The following is a 16,799-nucleotide window of genomic DNA, read 5'->3' on the forward strand; positions in this document are numbered from 1 at the left end:
AAAATAGATATAATCCTGAAGATTTTTAAAGAATAATTTTTTAAAATTAAACATTATGCAAATACGTGCCACACTTGCTTTGTCCATGCATATGCGCTATACACAATTTTGAAAAATACTGTGTTGTCCTCTTGTTTTAAAAGTCATATACAGGCCGGGCACGATGGCTCACGCCTGTAAATCCCAGCTCTCTGGGAGGCCAAGGCGGCGGATCACCTGAGGTCAGGAGTCCGAGACCAGCCTGACCAACGTGGTGAAACCTTGTCTCTACTAAAAATACAAAAATGAGCAGGGCGTGGTGGCACGTGCCTGTAATCCCAGCTGCTCAGGAGGCTGAGGCAGGAGAATCGCTTGAACGTGGGAGGCGGAGGTTGCAGTGAGCCGAGATCACACCACTGCACTCCAGCCTGGGTGACAGAGCGAGACTCTGTCTAAAAAAAAAAAAAAAAAAAAAAAAAAGTCATATACAAAATTTTGTTTTGTTTTCTTTTGTTTCGTTTCTTGCTGCCTAGCCCCTTCGTCATCCCAAGATTTTCTTTACAAGGACCTAAGCATAATTCACTCATTACCTTGGGGTATGAGGGCAAGACTCAGTCTGTGTGGTGGGGGTGTGTTTGTGTAGGGGAGGAGGGGAAGAGGCCTTTTATCGAATTACAACAAAATGTCTGGTTTGGACATGAAAAGCAGTGTCAAGGAGCTGTTTGAAATTTTAACTGTTCTATACTCAGGAAAAAGAAAAAAGAAGTCAGCTTTGAGAATGAAGCTGTGTTACAAGTTAAAGCTGGAGGGCTTTTAGTGTGTCTGTTACAGCTTCCTTTTCTTTTTCTTTTTCGGTTTTTTTTTTTTTTAAAGGCAGGGTCTCATATCTGTCACCCAGGCCGGAGTGTAGTTGCGCGATCTCGGATCACTGCAGCTTCTGCCTCCTGGGTTCAAGAGATTCTCATGCCTCAGCCTCTTGAGTCGCTGGGATTAAGGGAGCACACCACTATGCTTGGCTTTTTTTTTTTTTTTTTTTTGTATTTTTAGTAGAGATGGGTTTTGGCCATGTTGTCCATGGCTGGTCTCAAACTCCTGACCTCAAATGATCCACCCACTTCGGCCTCCCAAAGTGCTGGGAATACAGACCTGAGCCACCGTGCCCGGATGTCTGTCATAGTTTTGTTGGTGGCCTAGAGTACTGTTGTACAATGTTTTATCTACCTTTTCATTAAAATATAATTTACTTACACTTTGCATCAACAAGACTTCTGGTACTACAGACCAGCGGTGTCAGAATAGGCTTAGTGCCTCCTTGTTGATATTTGTTTTGTTTGTTTTAATTGCAATGAGCACTCTAACATCTTTAATCTCTTTCAGCAATGTTTTGTAGTTTCCAGAGTACAATTCTTGCATCTCCTTGGTTAAGTTTATTCTGAAGCATTTTATTCTTTTCAATCGTATGCTTATTTTTATATCTGTATGAGAGCTACGGATTTAGCTTTTTCTGAAAGTCATCTTTTAACAAATGAATATGTAATTTCCTTTGATCAACAGAGTGTTATGGATCCCCTACTTGAAGACTCTTTGGAATATCACATGGCTTCATATAGAGTTTTATTCATATTATTAAAGTAAAGGTGTAATCTTCTCTCTCTCTCTCCAATCCTGCTTATATACTTCCTATCCTCAGTTGTGGGATTAACTTAAAGGGTCTAGATTCAGCCGGGCTCGGTGGCTCTCGCCTGTAATCCCAACACTTTGGGAGGCCGAGGTGGGGGTGGGGTTATCACCTGAAGTCAGGAGTTCGAGACCAGCCTGGCCAACATGGCAAAACCCCGTGTCTACTAAAAATACAAAAATTAGCCGGGCATGGTGGCGGGTGCCTGTAATCCCAGCTACTCGGGAGGCTGAGGCAGGATAATCACTTGAGCCCGGGAGATGGAGGATGCAGTGAGCCAAGATCACACCACTGTACTCCAGACTGGGCGACAAGATGGAAACTCTGTCTCAAAAAAAAAAAAAAAAAAAAGTTTTATTTCTGTACAGCATATAATGCTGTTTGAAAGCATTACAAGTGTTGCTAAATTAGACATCTCCAAGGCATATCAAGTGAAAAAAGCAGAATGTAAAATAGTGTGTATAATGTTATATTTTACATAAGTAGAAAGGAAAAGTAAAATGTATTATGTATATTTGCACCTATTGCACAAAGAACATTAAGGAGAATACATAGGAAACTAAGAAGAATTGTCATATATAGGAGGTAGTGCTGAGAACTGAGCAGATGTGGGTTATGAGGAAGAAGAAAATCTTCACTTTTAGTTACTGTTTATGTGAATGTATTAACTTTTCATATATATGCATATCTATATCCTTAATTTTTAATGGATCAAAAGAAGCTCCCTCTTTTTTTTTTCATTCTTACTGTGTTGATGTTGAAAATTATTGTCCCTCATTTTAAAACCATATTTCATCTTACACTGCACTGAAGAGAGGAAGATAACCCAGGATAGATAGTAGGAAGTGTGGGTGGGTTAACAATTTCTTGTTTTGTTAGTTTTTCTATTACTTCCTTAACAAACTACCACAAATTTAATAGCTTAAAACAACATCCATTCATTATCACACAGTTCTGTGCATTATAAGTCTGGCAGGGTGTCATCAAACTAATACCAAAACGTCAGCAGGCCCGGCCATGTTCCTTATGGAGGCTCTAGGGGAGAATTCGTTTTCAAACTCACTCAGGTTGTCAGTAGCATTCAGTTCCCTGCAGCTGTAGGACTGAGATAACGGTTTACAGGTTGTTCACAGTTTCTAGCAGATGCCTGAGTTCTCTGGCTGGTGGCTCCCTTCGTTTTCAAAGTCAGCAACTACCTGTGGAATCCTTCTTATACTTAAATCTGTATATATCATCTAATATACAATGGACTAAGTAGTAGGTACTCTTCATTAATTTATTCTAAAGAAATCTTTTTCAGTCGCTGACTTTGAGCTACTTACTGTTTTTGACGTGAAAAATCACAGCACTGAGCAAAACAGAGGGAGCCCCTTCCCTTTGTGATTCGCCCACTATGTCCTTGGCGCTGTTTTTGAGCCATTATTTACCGCATTATTTATCAATATTGTTAATGTCATTTTCATAGCAACCCATGTTTTAAAATAAGAGAAGGGTAAAAATATGTTGGGAGGATGAGGAGTGAAGGAAGAAATGTAAATGAGACACGTGCCAGGCACACGGGGACCCAGTGACCAGACTCCAAGAAAGCGCAGGACAGAAAGAGCGAGGTGCTAAGACTTAGAGTGGACCCAGAGGCTCTGGCCCTCCTATTTCCCACCACGCACTCCATTTTTGTCACATTTCAAACCTATCGCTTTTACGATATATGTTCAAAAATTGTTTAATGAACTGTAAATGGCTTGGTAAGGGCCGCATCGTAAATGGCTTGGTATGGGCCACATCGAGAACAGCTGTCAAATATAAGCCTAAGGCTAACCACGGATCCATTTTAACACTGAGCAGTTGTGGCTGCGTGTCTGGAGCTTGGCAGAAAGCAACGTCACAAGTCTGGCTTTTTCCCACGTAGACTGAACCCTCGCCCTCAAAGCTACAAACACAACAATTTAACCAACTGAGTGATCAACTAGGAGAAGAATCAATATGATCTCTTTCAAAAGCTTAAAATATGTCAAAATAGTATTATCTCAGAAAGGTTTTTTTCCCCAAAATAATACAAGACATTATCAAATTCTTATTTAACCCTTTTCTAAAATCACCCACCCACCTCATTGAATTTCCTTTAAAAAATCTTCATCCTGGCCGGGCGCGATGACTCATGCCTGTAATCTCAGCACTTTGGGAGGCCAAGGCAGGCGGATCACCTGAGGTCAGGAGTTCAAGGCTAGCCTGGCCAACATGGTGAAACTCCGTCTCTACTGAAAATACAAAAATTACCCAGGCATCGTGGCACACGCCTGTAATCCCAGCTACTTGGGAGGCTGAGGCAGAAGAATTGCTTAAACCTAGGAGGCGGAGGTTGCAGCGAGCCAAGATCGCGCCGCTGCACTCCAGCCTGGGCGTCAGAGCAAGACTCTGTCTCAAAAACAAACAAATAAAAAAAACCTTTTCATCCTAACTCGTATATTATTTCTTCAAAAGAATAAAAAACGTGCAAATCTAATGCTTGTCTAGCTATTGCGACCACATTTACAAATGGATAGGCAGCGCTCCGGAGTTGGATGTAAGACCGTAGTATACAATCCAGGTGTGGTCGATTTAAGAAAAAAAAAAAAAGAAAAAAAAGAAAAAAATTCCTGTCTAGCTAGTGCAACTACATTTATAAATGGATAGGCGAGGCTACGGAGTTCGATGTAAAACCGAAGTTTACAGGCGAGGTGTGGTCGGTGTAAAATAAAAACGAAAAAGAAGAAAAAAAAAGAAAAAACCCCTACGTCAGTGGCCCGTACGGGGATCGAACCCGCGACCTTGGCGTTATTAGCACCACGCTCTAACCAACTGAGCTAACCGGCCTCCTTGCTGGGAGGGCCTTTTCTTATGTTTATTTAAATCATACCTGATCCATGCCCGCTGAATTTTTTTTTTTGTAATAGAAGCGTTACTTTCCCTTTTATTAATAAAATATATATTTTTTTTTAAGAAAAGGAGAATTCCTCACTGTAGGCACAGGAAAACCATGCTGTTTCAGGGAAAACAGTCTCAAACCACTGATTCTGACTGGAGAAACCTCAGATTCAACGACCCCAAGCAGGGCTTCCTTCCCCTCACCAGGTGAAGGACTCAGAACAAACCAAAAAGCAGCTCTAAGCTTGCGATCGCGGCCAGTTCCTCACGGAACCAACCGCAGAGCCGCCCCAGGTTCGCAGGATCGGAGGGTTCGGAGGACTCGGAGGGTGCGGATTCCTCTCTGCTCCTTGAGACCATTCCAGCCAGGTGGGCTCTTAGGCCTGGGAACCTGGGAAAGTGCACTCTCTCGCCTCCTGGCCTCGCGGTGGTTCCGCAGTCACCAGGACCCGAAATTCACAGCTGTGCGTCCTAAGCTTGCAGCTCCACAAACGATAAAATCAGACTTGGCCCTGCAGTCCCGGGCACCGGGCCCTTGGTGATGCTCGAGTGCCGGGCTGGCATCGGCGTAAATGAAAGGACCAGCAGGACGGCTCCTTTCAAGAGTCTCTGACTCCTTCCGTCCCGGGAAGACCAAGACACCCACATCTAAGACAAGGGAAGTCACCATTATCTACACCAATGATAAACGCCGGTATCTGGGAGGAACTGAGCCCAGGACCGGGTCAGGCAACTCAGAGTGTTGGGACAACTAAGTCCCTCTTCAAAGACTCAACTTTCTGGTCATAAGTTGCAAAAGTTGTACATCAGTCCTGCCCGCCCCCCGCCCCCCACCACACACATACACTCCTTTTTTTCGCAAATCCAGGGTTTACCCTATTTGCCAAAGTTTAAGTCTTAGCCAGTCGGGATCAGCTTAGATTGTGCGGTCCAACCCCAGCCAATAGGGGAAGGACACAGAAACAGGAACTGCGTTAGGATTAAAAACTCCTTCCCTCCTTTGTTTGGTGTGCTCTTGCAATTGTAACAGGCAAGGAGCACCCTTCTGCAGAAGTAAAGATGCCTTGCTGAGGAATTTTCTAAGTGAGGGTTTCTTTTGGCTACACCAAGCACTTGTTTCCAGTAAATCTTAGGGACTCGTCCGGGATCCCATTCTCCTTCGGGAGGGGCTAGCGATTATCTTTCATGGGGAGACGCGTCCCATTGCCTCGTGGTGGCCCCAGGAGCGGAGGATCGAGTCCCGCCCGAAGTGACGAATAAATCCGGACTCTCAGCAACGCGGACAGTAGGGAGGATCCTTAAGAATTCTGTGAGACCAGCTTGGTCAATACGGTGAAACTCCGTTTCTACTAAAAATACAAAAATTAACCGGGCGTGGTGGTGCGCGCCCTTAGTCCCAGCTACTTGGGAGGCTGAGGCAGGAAAATCACTTGAACCTGGGAGGCAGAAGTTGCAGTGAGCCGAGATCATGCCACTGCACTCCAGCCTAGGCAACAGAGCCTAGGCAACTCCGTCTCAAAAAAAAAAAAAAAAAAAAAAAAAAAGAATTCCATGGCGACCACAGGTAACTCTGTGCACAGACCAAGGTAAGAAACGTTGCTATTGGGGCGGCAAAGCATTCCTTGGTGGTTGGGGTCTCTGGAGGTTTAAAGTGTGTGAGTGAGACGTACCACTGGGCGCAAGGCGAGTGCGGAGTCCGGACTTGGTTCCGTGGTCACCTCATACGGCTTAGGGCGGTTTTCCAATCAGGGGATTCCACCTACCCGCCAATGCTAAGAGGTGCCTAAAATTCCCGCAAGGGAAGCAGCCAATAAGGACGAAGTGAGTGCTCACGAGAGTGCAAGAAACCTCCAGTGGAAAAAGGGGAGGTTGAGCCTCTAAGACACGGGAATGCAAGAGATCTCTAATATTATATATTAAGCCTCACCAACCTCCAGGATGGGAAATACCCCCAAGTAAGACAGAGACTCTAAAAGGCCAAGCAGACAATAAAATTTCCCTCACAGTCCCCTAGGCCTAATGTTAAAATACTGGAAGGATAATGAAAGGACCAAACACAAGAAAAGACAGCAAATGATAAAGTATTGCTGTTTTATTTGGACTAAGGAACCCATCCTCAGACCTTCGGTCTTTTGGCCAAAGTTTGGGTGGGACGAGGACTGGATATGCCAACTCCTGATCCAGTATGTCAATGATAAAAGCCCAGTTTCTCAAGAGGAGATAGATTATGCTCTATGTTGGAGACAAGGACCTGTCCTTCTCTATCCCTTAAAGGACGAAAAAGCAAAGCCAAACTCAAAACCCCCCAAAGACGACCTAGCTAAGTCATATTCTATATCCAAAGATGCACGGGATCCTCTAGACCACCTTCCCCTGCCTACCTCTCCGCCCCGACTGAACAACAGCCCTTCCCGCACCTACCCCTCTGCCCCAAGCTAAAACTCGGTCCCTCCCCCATATAACCCTGCCCCATGGGCCTTGACACCACACACCCCCGTTGGACAGCCACTCGAACATGCCCCTCCCTTAGGAAAGCTCCAGTGGCAAATAGAACAATTCCAAAGGGATGTTCAAAACTTTCCTTTCCTCTCTTCAAAGAAGTCTGCCCCAACCTTTTTTCCCTTGAGGGAAGTACTACTAGGAGGAGGGGATATTGGCTTCGTAAATGCCCCCCTTAGCTAGTGAAGAAGTTAGAAATCTAAAAAGGAGACTCAAACCGCTGTTAAATGACCCTTTTGGAGTCTCAGATCAAATTGACCAATTTATGGGGCCACAACTGTATACCTGGGCTGAATTGATGTCTATTCTAGGTATTATCTTCTTAGGAGAGGAAAGAACCATGATCTGCAAGGCTGCTATGATAGTCTGGGAGCGCAAGCACCCCCCTCGTCAGAATGTCCTTGCAGCAGAGCATAAATTCCCGGCCCAGGACCCTCAATGGGATAACAACAGTGCAGCTCACCGGGAAAACATGAGAGATAGGGATATGATAATTAAAGGGATTCAGGAATCAGTTCCTCCAACCCAAAACATTTCCCAAGCATTTAATGTACAGCAAGAGAAAGATGAAGGGCCCATGGAATTCTTAAACAGACTTAAGGAACAGATAAGAAAATACGCAGGTTTGGACATAGAGGACCCACTAGGACAAAGGATGTTAAAGCTCCACCTTGTCACCAATAGTTGGCCAGACACTATAAAGAAATTACAAAAGATAGAAAATTAGAAAGACTGTCCCATAGAGGAACTTTAAAGAGAGGTCCAAAAGGTATATGTACGGAGGGATGAGGAAAGGCAGAAGCAAAAGGCAAAAATTATGCTGTCCACCCTACAACAGGGAACTTTTCAACAGGCATCCCAGGGAAATAGAACTTGTAAACCTTCTGAGTACCAGGCTGCCAGACCCTATACAGGAAGCAAAGGGACGAAACCTGAGAATCAGGGAACCAGGAGGGGGAGAAGGAAACACAGATGTTTCAGGTGTGGAAAGCCAGGACATTTTAAGAGGGAATGTCCCGAATGGGAGAGGGAAAAGAAAGTCCTTTCACTCATGACATTTGAAGAACAGTGGGCTCAGGGGCTCTACGTCTTCCATCTTCAGTCCCACCAAGAGCCCTTGATAAATTTAACGGTGGGACCCAAATTGGAAATAGTCACTTTCCTGGTCAATTCGGGAGCAGCTGGCTCCTGCCTATGTTTTCTCCCATCAGATTTATCCTGTTCAGCCGAAGACCTTACTGTCTCAGGAGTTAAAGGGGAAGGATTCAGAGCAAAAATTCTAGAGGAAACCAAAGTCAAATATAAGAATAAGTCGGTTGCTACTAAGTTCTTCTTAATTCCTGAAGCAGGAACTAATTTATTAGGAAGGGACTTAATGTTAAGGTTAGGCACAGGCCTATATGTTAATCAAGGAAAACTCCTTACTTCCTTAAACGTACTCACCACTTCAGAAGAAAGCCGCATCCATCCCAACGTATGGTCGAAAGAAGGGAATCGTATGGTCGAAAGAAGGGAATCGAGGATGGGTTCCTCCAATCCATGTCAAATTAAAAACTCCTGGGGAAATAGTGAAACAAAAACAATACCCTATTCCCTTGGAAGCCAGGATAGGTTTATAACCTATCATTGAAAGCCTTGTCCACGAAAACAATACTCTATTCCCTTGGAAGCCAGGATAGGTTTAAAACCAGGATAGTTTTAAAACCTGTAATTGAAAGACTTGAACCCTGTGTGTCCCCTTATAACACTGCAATATTGCCTGTAAGGAAGTCAGACGGGTCATACCAGCTAGTCCAAGACCTCTGGGCTATTTACCAAATAGTTCAGACCATCCACCCTGTTGTTCCCAATCCTTACACCATTTTCAGTAGAATCCCGCATAACCACCAATGGTTCACGGTGATAGATTTAAATGATGCCTTTTGGGCTTGCCCTTTAGCAGAGGACAGCTGGGACAAATTTGCCTTTGAGTGAGAGGACCCTCACTCCGGTCGATGGACAGTCTTGCCCCAAGGTTTACAGAGTCCCCAAATCTATTTGGTCAAATTTTAGAGCAAGTCCTAGAAAACTTCTCAGTGCCTTCATCCATATGCCTACTCAAATACGTAGATGTCCTGCTCATTTCAGGAGATAACAAGGATCAAGTAACAGCAATTTCAGTTAACTTCCTAAATTTCCTAAGGGGACAAGGATTACGGGTCTCAAAGAACAAAATCCAATTCATAGAATCTGAGGTAAAATATCTAGGACATCTAATCAGTAAAGGTGAACAAAAGATAGAATCCGAACGAATTGAAGGTATCCTGTCTTTGCCTTTACCTGAAACAAAGCAGGAACTTAGGAAATTATTAGGATTGGTTGGATATTGTCATCTGTGGACTGACTCTTATGCCTTAAAAACAAAGCCCCTATATCAAAAACTCACTCAAGAAGGACCAGACCCCCTCCTTTGGACCCCATCAGAGATCCAACAGTAAAAGAATTAAAACACCTACTTGTAACTGCCCCTGTTCTAACTTTGCCCTCCTTAGAACAGCCATTCCATCTTTTCATTAATGTAAGCAAAGGAGTGGCCTTAGGGGTACTCACCCAAAAACATGGAGGCCACCGGCAGCCTGTAGTCTTTCTGTCAAAAATCCTTGACCCAGTAACCCGTGGATGGCCCGAATTTGTTCAATCCATAGCAGCAACTGCCTTGCTAACAGAAGAAAGCAGGAAAATAACCTTTGGGGGAAACCTCATCGTAAGTGCCCCTCATCAAGTCAGAACCATTCTTAATCAGAAGGCAGGGAGATGGCTCACTGACTCAAGGATTTTAAAATATGAAGCTATCTCATTAGAGGGAGATAACCTAACACTAACCACTGACAATTCACTCAACCCCGCTGCTTTCCTAACAGGAAATCCAAACCAGGAGGAACGTGAGCATAACTGCTTAGATCTAATCAGTTTTCAAACTAGAGTCAGATCGCATCCAGGCACGAAACCCCCTTCCAAACAGGGCATCACCTCTTTATAGACGGCTCCTCCCAGGTCATTGAAGGAAAAAGGCACAACGGGTACTCCATAGTTGATAGGGAAACCCTCACAGTGGTAGAGTCAGAAAGACTGCCAAATAAGTGGTCTGCCCAAATATGTGAACTCTTTGCATTAAACCAAGCCTTAAAATCCCTGCAGTATCAGGAAGGAACTATTTACACTTACTCCAAGTATGCCTTCGGAAAAGATCTGGACTGAACGAGGCCTCATCAATAGTAAGGGCCAAGATTTGGTCCACAAGGAATTAATTATGCAAGTGCTAGAAAATCTTCAGCTGCCGGAAGAGATTGCAGTTGTCCATGTCCCAGGACACCAAAATAACCCATCTTTTGAAAGCCGGGAAATAACCTCACAGATTAAGTAGCTAAGCAAGCTAGCAAGCTGCCTATTCCCAAGAGGCACCCATTTTCCATCTAACCCCTTGTCTTCCCCCTCCAGCTGTGATCTCCATCTTCTCCCACACAGACCAAGAGAAACTCAAGAAAATAGGAGCTAAGGAAAGCCCAGAGGGGAAGTGGGTGTGGACAGATGGAAGGGAAATGCTGTCTAAACCCCTCATGAAGGAAATATTGTCACAGCTTCACCAAGGAACTCACTGGGGTCCTCAAGCTATGTGCGATGCAGTCCTTAGAGTCTATGGGTGTGTAGGGATATATACCTTCACTAGGCAAGTGGCGGATGGTGCAGAAAAACTAATAAGCAAACCCTAAAGAGGCAACCTCCCGGGGGAAGAAACCCAGGGTTGAGGCCGTTCCAAAGCATCCAAGTTGACTACACTGAAACGCCCCCAATAGGCCGTCTTAAGTATTTACTAGTAATAGTAGACCATCTCACCCACTGGAGAGAGGCCATCCCCTTCCCAAGCACAACAGCTAGTAATGCAGTCAAAGCCCTTTTGGAACATATCATATGCAGGTTTGGACTAACAGAGAACGTTCATCTGGAAAATGGGACCCACTTCATTGCACACATCATTAAGGTCTAACCCAAGTACTAGGAATAAAATGGGAATATCATACTCCCTGGCACCCGCCCTCATCAGGGAGGGTAGAAAGAATGAATCAAACTCTAAAAAAATCTCCTAACCAAATTAATCTTTGAAACCTGGTTACCATGGACAAAATGCCTTCCCATTGTCTTACATTGCCCTCGAATTCCCAGTTAACCAACACCAGCCTCATCAAAAGTTGGAAAGAGGGAAAGCTCGAACCAACATGGGAGGGACCTTATCTAGCACTCCTGACCACCGAAACAGCAATCTGAATGGCCGAAAAAGGATGGACCCACCACACTTGAGTGAAAAAGGCCCCACCCCTTGCAAAGTCATGGACTGTCGACAGCCCCCAAACTAACATTCAAAAGGGTTTAATCTGTCTTTTTCTTCTTCCTTTAGCTACCCAAGGACATCTTATCATCAATACAACCCAGTCACCCTCCCCCAAAACAATTACATTTGATGCCTGTCTTGTCATGCCCTGCAGGGATGTCCAAAGTGAAAGACAGCTAGCCTCTTCAGAAAAGTAACTTTGTCCCTCTAAGATAGACTGTACTGCCTACAAAACTGACTCTTGCACTGAACGGGCATGAATCTGGCATTAGTGGTTTTGCTATACTTGGGGAGATGTTATATGGACTACCAAGTATCAGGGCTGGACCTCCTCAGAGGGTTGCACCGCCCTAAAACCCTACCTCCACTTCACCAAAGGAACCACCCCCTCTAATTGCCAATCTCACCATTGCAACCCAGTACTTATCTCTATTAATACCCCTACCTCCACTAACCCTACACCCACTTTAGAGCGCTTTTATGGCCTAAGAGCAGATATCACTGGAAAGGACCCTATAGGCTTCTTTGAAATGTGCTTGGTTCCTCCTTCTCCATCTTGTACCATTACCCCCTCCCACACAATTAAACCATGTCTCGCTTCATGCCGAATGACAAAACCAAAGTAGCTATAGTAGATGTCAAGGACTTGAAGCAAACCCGAGCCATAGAAACCAGGTATCAAGATATAAATGCCTGGCTGGAATGGATTAAATATTCTGTTCGCACTCTAAATAAAAGCAATGGTTACGCTTGTGCAATGGGCAGGCCAACAAACCCAAATTGTTCCTTTCCCACATGGATGGGCCAACCAACTTGGCATGGTTTTTATGGTAGGCCTCTTCCAGCACCCCACAGCCTGGGGAAACAAGTCATGCACCACTCTTTCACTACTTTTCCCAAAGGTAAAGAGCCCTATGGAACTGCCCCCAAGGGACATTCAATCTCCAGCACTCGATGCCAATTTTACCTTGTGTCTCTCACAGCAAGGGAAACATTTGACATACCTTGGAAACCTGATGGGATGTAGTGAGCCTAAACTTTTTTAAGAGCTAACCACTCAGTCAGCCCTAGTCTATCCCCAAGCAGATGTGTGGGACCTAGTCTATCCCCGAGCGGTATTGTGGGGGACCAACATTGGGTACACTGCCAAGCAACTGGAGCAGCACTTGCGCTCTGATCCAATTAGCCGTCCCTTTCACCTTGGCATTTCATCAACCAGACAGGAAGCAAGTAACCTGAAGAAAAAGAGAAGCCTTTCACGGGTCCTTTGACCTGCACATTACATAGACAGTATCGGGGTCCCGCAGGGGGTACCAAATGAATTCAAAGCTTGAAACCAAATAGCCACCGGGTTCGAGCCTATCTTATTCTGGTGGTCCACTATTAACAAAAATGTAGACTGGATAAATTATATATACTACAATCAGGAGCAATTTGTCAATTATACCAGAGATGCCATAAAAGGAATAGCTGAACAGTTAGACCCAATGAGCCAGATGGCCTGGGAAACTAGAATAGCCCTTGACATGATGTTAGCTGAAAAGGGCAGACTTTGTGTCATGATCGGGGTCCAGTGTTGTACTTTTATTCCTAATAATACAGCCCCTGACGGGACAATCACAAAAGCCTTGCAAGGCCTTACCACCCTAGCAAGTGAATTAGCAGAAAACTCTGGAATAGACGACCCCTTTATGGGCCTGATGGAAAGGTGGTTTGGAAAATGGAAAGGACTCATGACCTCAGTCTTTACTTTCCTTGCAATTGTTACAGATGTACTCATCCTTGTGAGCTGCTGTATCATACCTTGTATTCGTGGGTTAACCCAAAGGCTCATAGAAGCAGCTCTTACAAAAACCTCCCTCACCTTTCCCCCTCTGTACTCAGATAAGCTCTTGCTCTTAGATAATCAAGAAGAACAAAAACAACAAATCCTGTTGAAGAAATTTGAAGAGGAAGAACTATAAGACAGAAGAGGGGAAATGGTTGGGACAACTAAGTTGCTCTTCAAAGACTCAACTTTCTGGTCATAAGTTGTAAAAGTTGTAAATCAATCCTACCCCCCGCTCCCCCCCGCCCCACCTCTTCTTTTCACAAATGGTGGGTTTACCCTATATGGAAAAGTTTAAGTTTTAGCCAGTCAGGATCAGCTTAGATTGTGCAGTCCAACCCCAGCCAACAGGGGAAGAACATAGAAACAGGAACTGCGTTAGTATTAAAAACTCCTTCCCGGTTTTGTTCGTTGTGCTCTTGCGATTGTAACAGGTGCAAGCAGCACTCTTCTGCAGAAGTAAAGGTGTCTTGCTGAGGAATTTTCTGTCTAAGCGTGAGTTTCTTTGGGCTACAATGAGCACTTGTTTCCAACGATAGGGAGGAGGCGGTAAATATCTGCCCTTGCGAGGGTTCCTCTCAGGCCAGGGCCTGATCCACCCGTGGGCAGTGGTAAACCCATAGAGGAGCCAGCAGAGCCCCTGAGTCACCCCGTGCCTGCTGTCTTGTGGACCCTACAATTCTCCCATTTCTTTTATACTTTTCTACTCCTTTGATTCATCCGAAGTTATTGACTCATTTACTCTCTCTCTCTCTGTCTATATACAGGTATGTATCTCATACTTGAAGGACATTTTTTCCCTTTTTTTGTTTTGTTTTTGAGAAAGGAGAGCCATATCTTTCGATGAGCCAGGTCAACTATTTACTTATTTTTGTTATGTAATTTGTAAATTTTGTTTTTAATTTAAAGATAGGCACAAGATTGGCTGGCGCGGTGGCTCACGCCTGTAATCCCAGCACTTTGGGAGGCCGCGGCGGGGAGATCACGAGGTCAGGAGATCAAGACCATCCTGGCCAACGTGGTGAAACCTTGTCTCTACTAAAATACAAACAAAATTAGCCAAGCGTGGTGGCACGCGCCTATAGTCCCAGCTTCTCGGGAGGCTGACGGAGGAGAATGGTGTGAACTCGGGAAGCCGAGGTTGCAGTGAGCTGAGATTGCGCCACTGCACTCCAGCCTGGGCAACAGAGCGGGACTCCATCTCAAACAAACAAACAAAAAAAGATAGACACAAGATCATGTTTCTTATCTTTAGCACACTTCATTAACTCTGTTTCTGCATCTACCATGTGAAATAGTAGTTGTCTTTACTTGCTTTGTTGACTAGTAGAAATTTGATGGAAGATGAATGGTAAAACCAAAATTATTATTTTTTTACTACAGTACTTCTCGGTGGTACCTTCTCTTCTCTTTGTGCTTTACTGCCCCTCCTGCAGCTTTCCAAACCCTGAGAGATTGAGCTCTGCTGACCCAACAGGGTGTCAGCCGTTTGGGTTGCTGGACATTCTCTTGAAGATCTATTGGGAAAAAGGCTTATGGGGTACCTGCATAAACTGGCAATAAAAATATGGGAGAGTAAGTTGTGGAAAGCCACAAGAGGCCTCTGAAGAGGAAAGCCTTCTTATCGCCATTATGTTCCCATGCTCTGAGTGCAACCTGCTCTCTTATCTATAAACACTGTGTTCAAGAAGAAAGACACTCCTTTGAAGCGTTGGAATGTAGACAGACGTGCAGGCTCCTAGTTAAGCCCGCTCCCACTAGCTACTCTCCAATAAGTTAAAGATACGCTGTTTGGGCACAAAGGAGATTCATTTAAACCGCTATTGCTATAGATTACGCCTGTAACACGCTGCCTCCCTTTCACCATTTCGCCCTAAATGTCTGCTTTTTGGATCTAAGTGATTGTACTCAATAAATAGTGTGGAGACCAGAGCTGGGCGCCTTTTGCAGCCTCCATTTTGCAATTGGCCCCCTGGCCCCCACTCTTTATACACTCTTAACCTGTCTCTTCTCATTCCTTTGTCGCCACCGGACTTTAGGTACCCTAAGGGTGGTATTGAGGCTGGTCCCCAACATTCTGGTGCCCAACGTGGGGCTCGAAGGAATCTGATGAACGAATGCTCGAGCGTGTGAAACGGAGGGCTGATGGACGAAGGACTCCCGAGGACGAAAAAGTTTTTAAGCTCTGCAGGTAAGCAGGGCACTTGGAGAAAGCCAGGGACACAATGGGGAAAACTGAAAGTAAGTACACCACGTATTTGAGCTTGCTAGGGCGGCTGTTGAAGCGTGATGGCGTAAAAGTTGGTACAAAAAATCGTATGAATTAATTTCATGCTGTGGAACAATTTTGCCCTTGGTTCCCTGAACAGGGAACTTTGAAATTAAGAGATTGGGAAAGAGTTGGAAAGGACCTTTAAAAAGCACGTAGAGAAGGAAAGGAAATTCGTTTGCCTGTTTGGTCAGTTTGGTCATTGGTGCGTGCCGCACTGGAGCCATTTCAGACAAATGATGAGGCTGAGTCAGAGGAGGAGAAGGAGGAGTTTGATAATCAGGACTCTGAAACGCCTCTACCGAGTACTAGCCAAAAGGAGAGTCCGGAAGTAATTTATGCCAATCCCCCCAGTCTTCCTAAACCTATTCAGAAACTCATTCAGCTCAGGGTTCCTCAAGAGGAATGTCCGGAATGGCCACCTCCTCCTCAGCCGAGTGAGTGCAGGCGGAGGGAGCCTGAGACTCCGCTGCCGAGACTCGGCTGGCCGCGCTCATTATTGCCCGACCCGCAGTTCATTATGGAGAGGGGATAATTCAGGTTCGCCCTGCAGTTCATTACGGTGAAGGAGCAATTTCCCTTAAAATGGATGACCCAGCGCCCTGTCTGGGTCGAACAGTGGCCTAAGGAAAAATTGGGGGCGCTTTATGAAATAGTTAAAGAACTACTAGAAAAAGGATATATTTCACCCACTTTCTCTCCTTAGAATTCCCCAATAGTTGTAATTAAGAAAAAGTCCGGTAGATGGCACATGCTGATCGACTTGCGAGTGGCCAACGCTGTAATTCAACCGATGGGAGCCTTACAACCTGGGCTCCCATCCCCCACTATGCTCCTTAAAGACTGGCTGCTCATTATTATAGATTTAAAAGACTGCTTTTTTTTTACAATTCCTTTAGCAGAGGCAGATTTCGAAGAATTTGCCTTTACTGTCCCTGCCATTAAAAACAAAGAACCTGCAGCCAGATATCATTAGAAGGCTTTACTCCGGGGTATGTTAAACAGTCCCACAATCTGTCAAACTTTTGTAGGCAGAACTATCCAGCCTGTTAGAGATCAATTTCCAGATGTGTGCAGCAAAAAATAGAGATCAACTTATTCAATGTTATTCATCTTTACAAAAGGCAATTACAAACGCTGAATTGCGTATAGCACCTGACAAAATTCAAACAACCACTCCTTTTCAGTATTTGGGGATGCAAGTACAGGATACAGCCATTAAGCCTCAAAAGGTTCAAATTTAAAAAGATTATTTAAAAACCTTAAATGATTTTCAAAA

General features: G+C 44.6%; 1 non-coding gene across 1 annotated transcript; it reads right to left on the reverse strand.

Moving 5' to 3' along the window:
* Positions 1–4,433: 4,433 nt before the first annotated feature.
* Positions 4,434–4,507, reverse strand: TRNAI-AAU (transfer RNA isoleucine (anticodon AAU)). The gene has a single exon. It is a non-coding gene; the product is annotated as a tRNA-Ile (tRNA).
* Positions 4,508–16,799: the final 12,292 nt, after the last annotated feature.

This window comes from Pan paniscus, chromosome 5 (genome assembly GCF_029289425.2).
Source record: "Pan paniscus chromosome 5, NHGRI_mPanPan1-v2.0_pri, whole genome shotgun sequence".
Classification (NCBI taxonomy): Eukaryota; Metazoa; Chordata; class Mammalia; order Primates; family Hominidae; genus Pan; species Pan paniscus.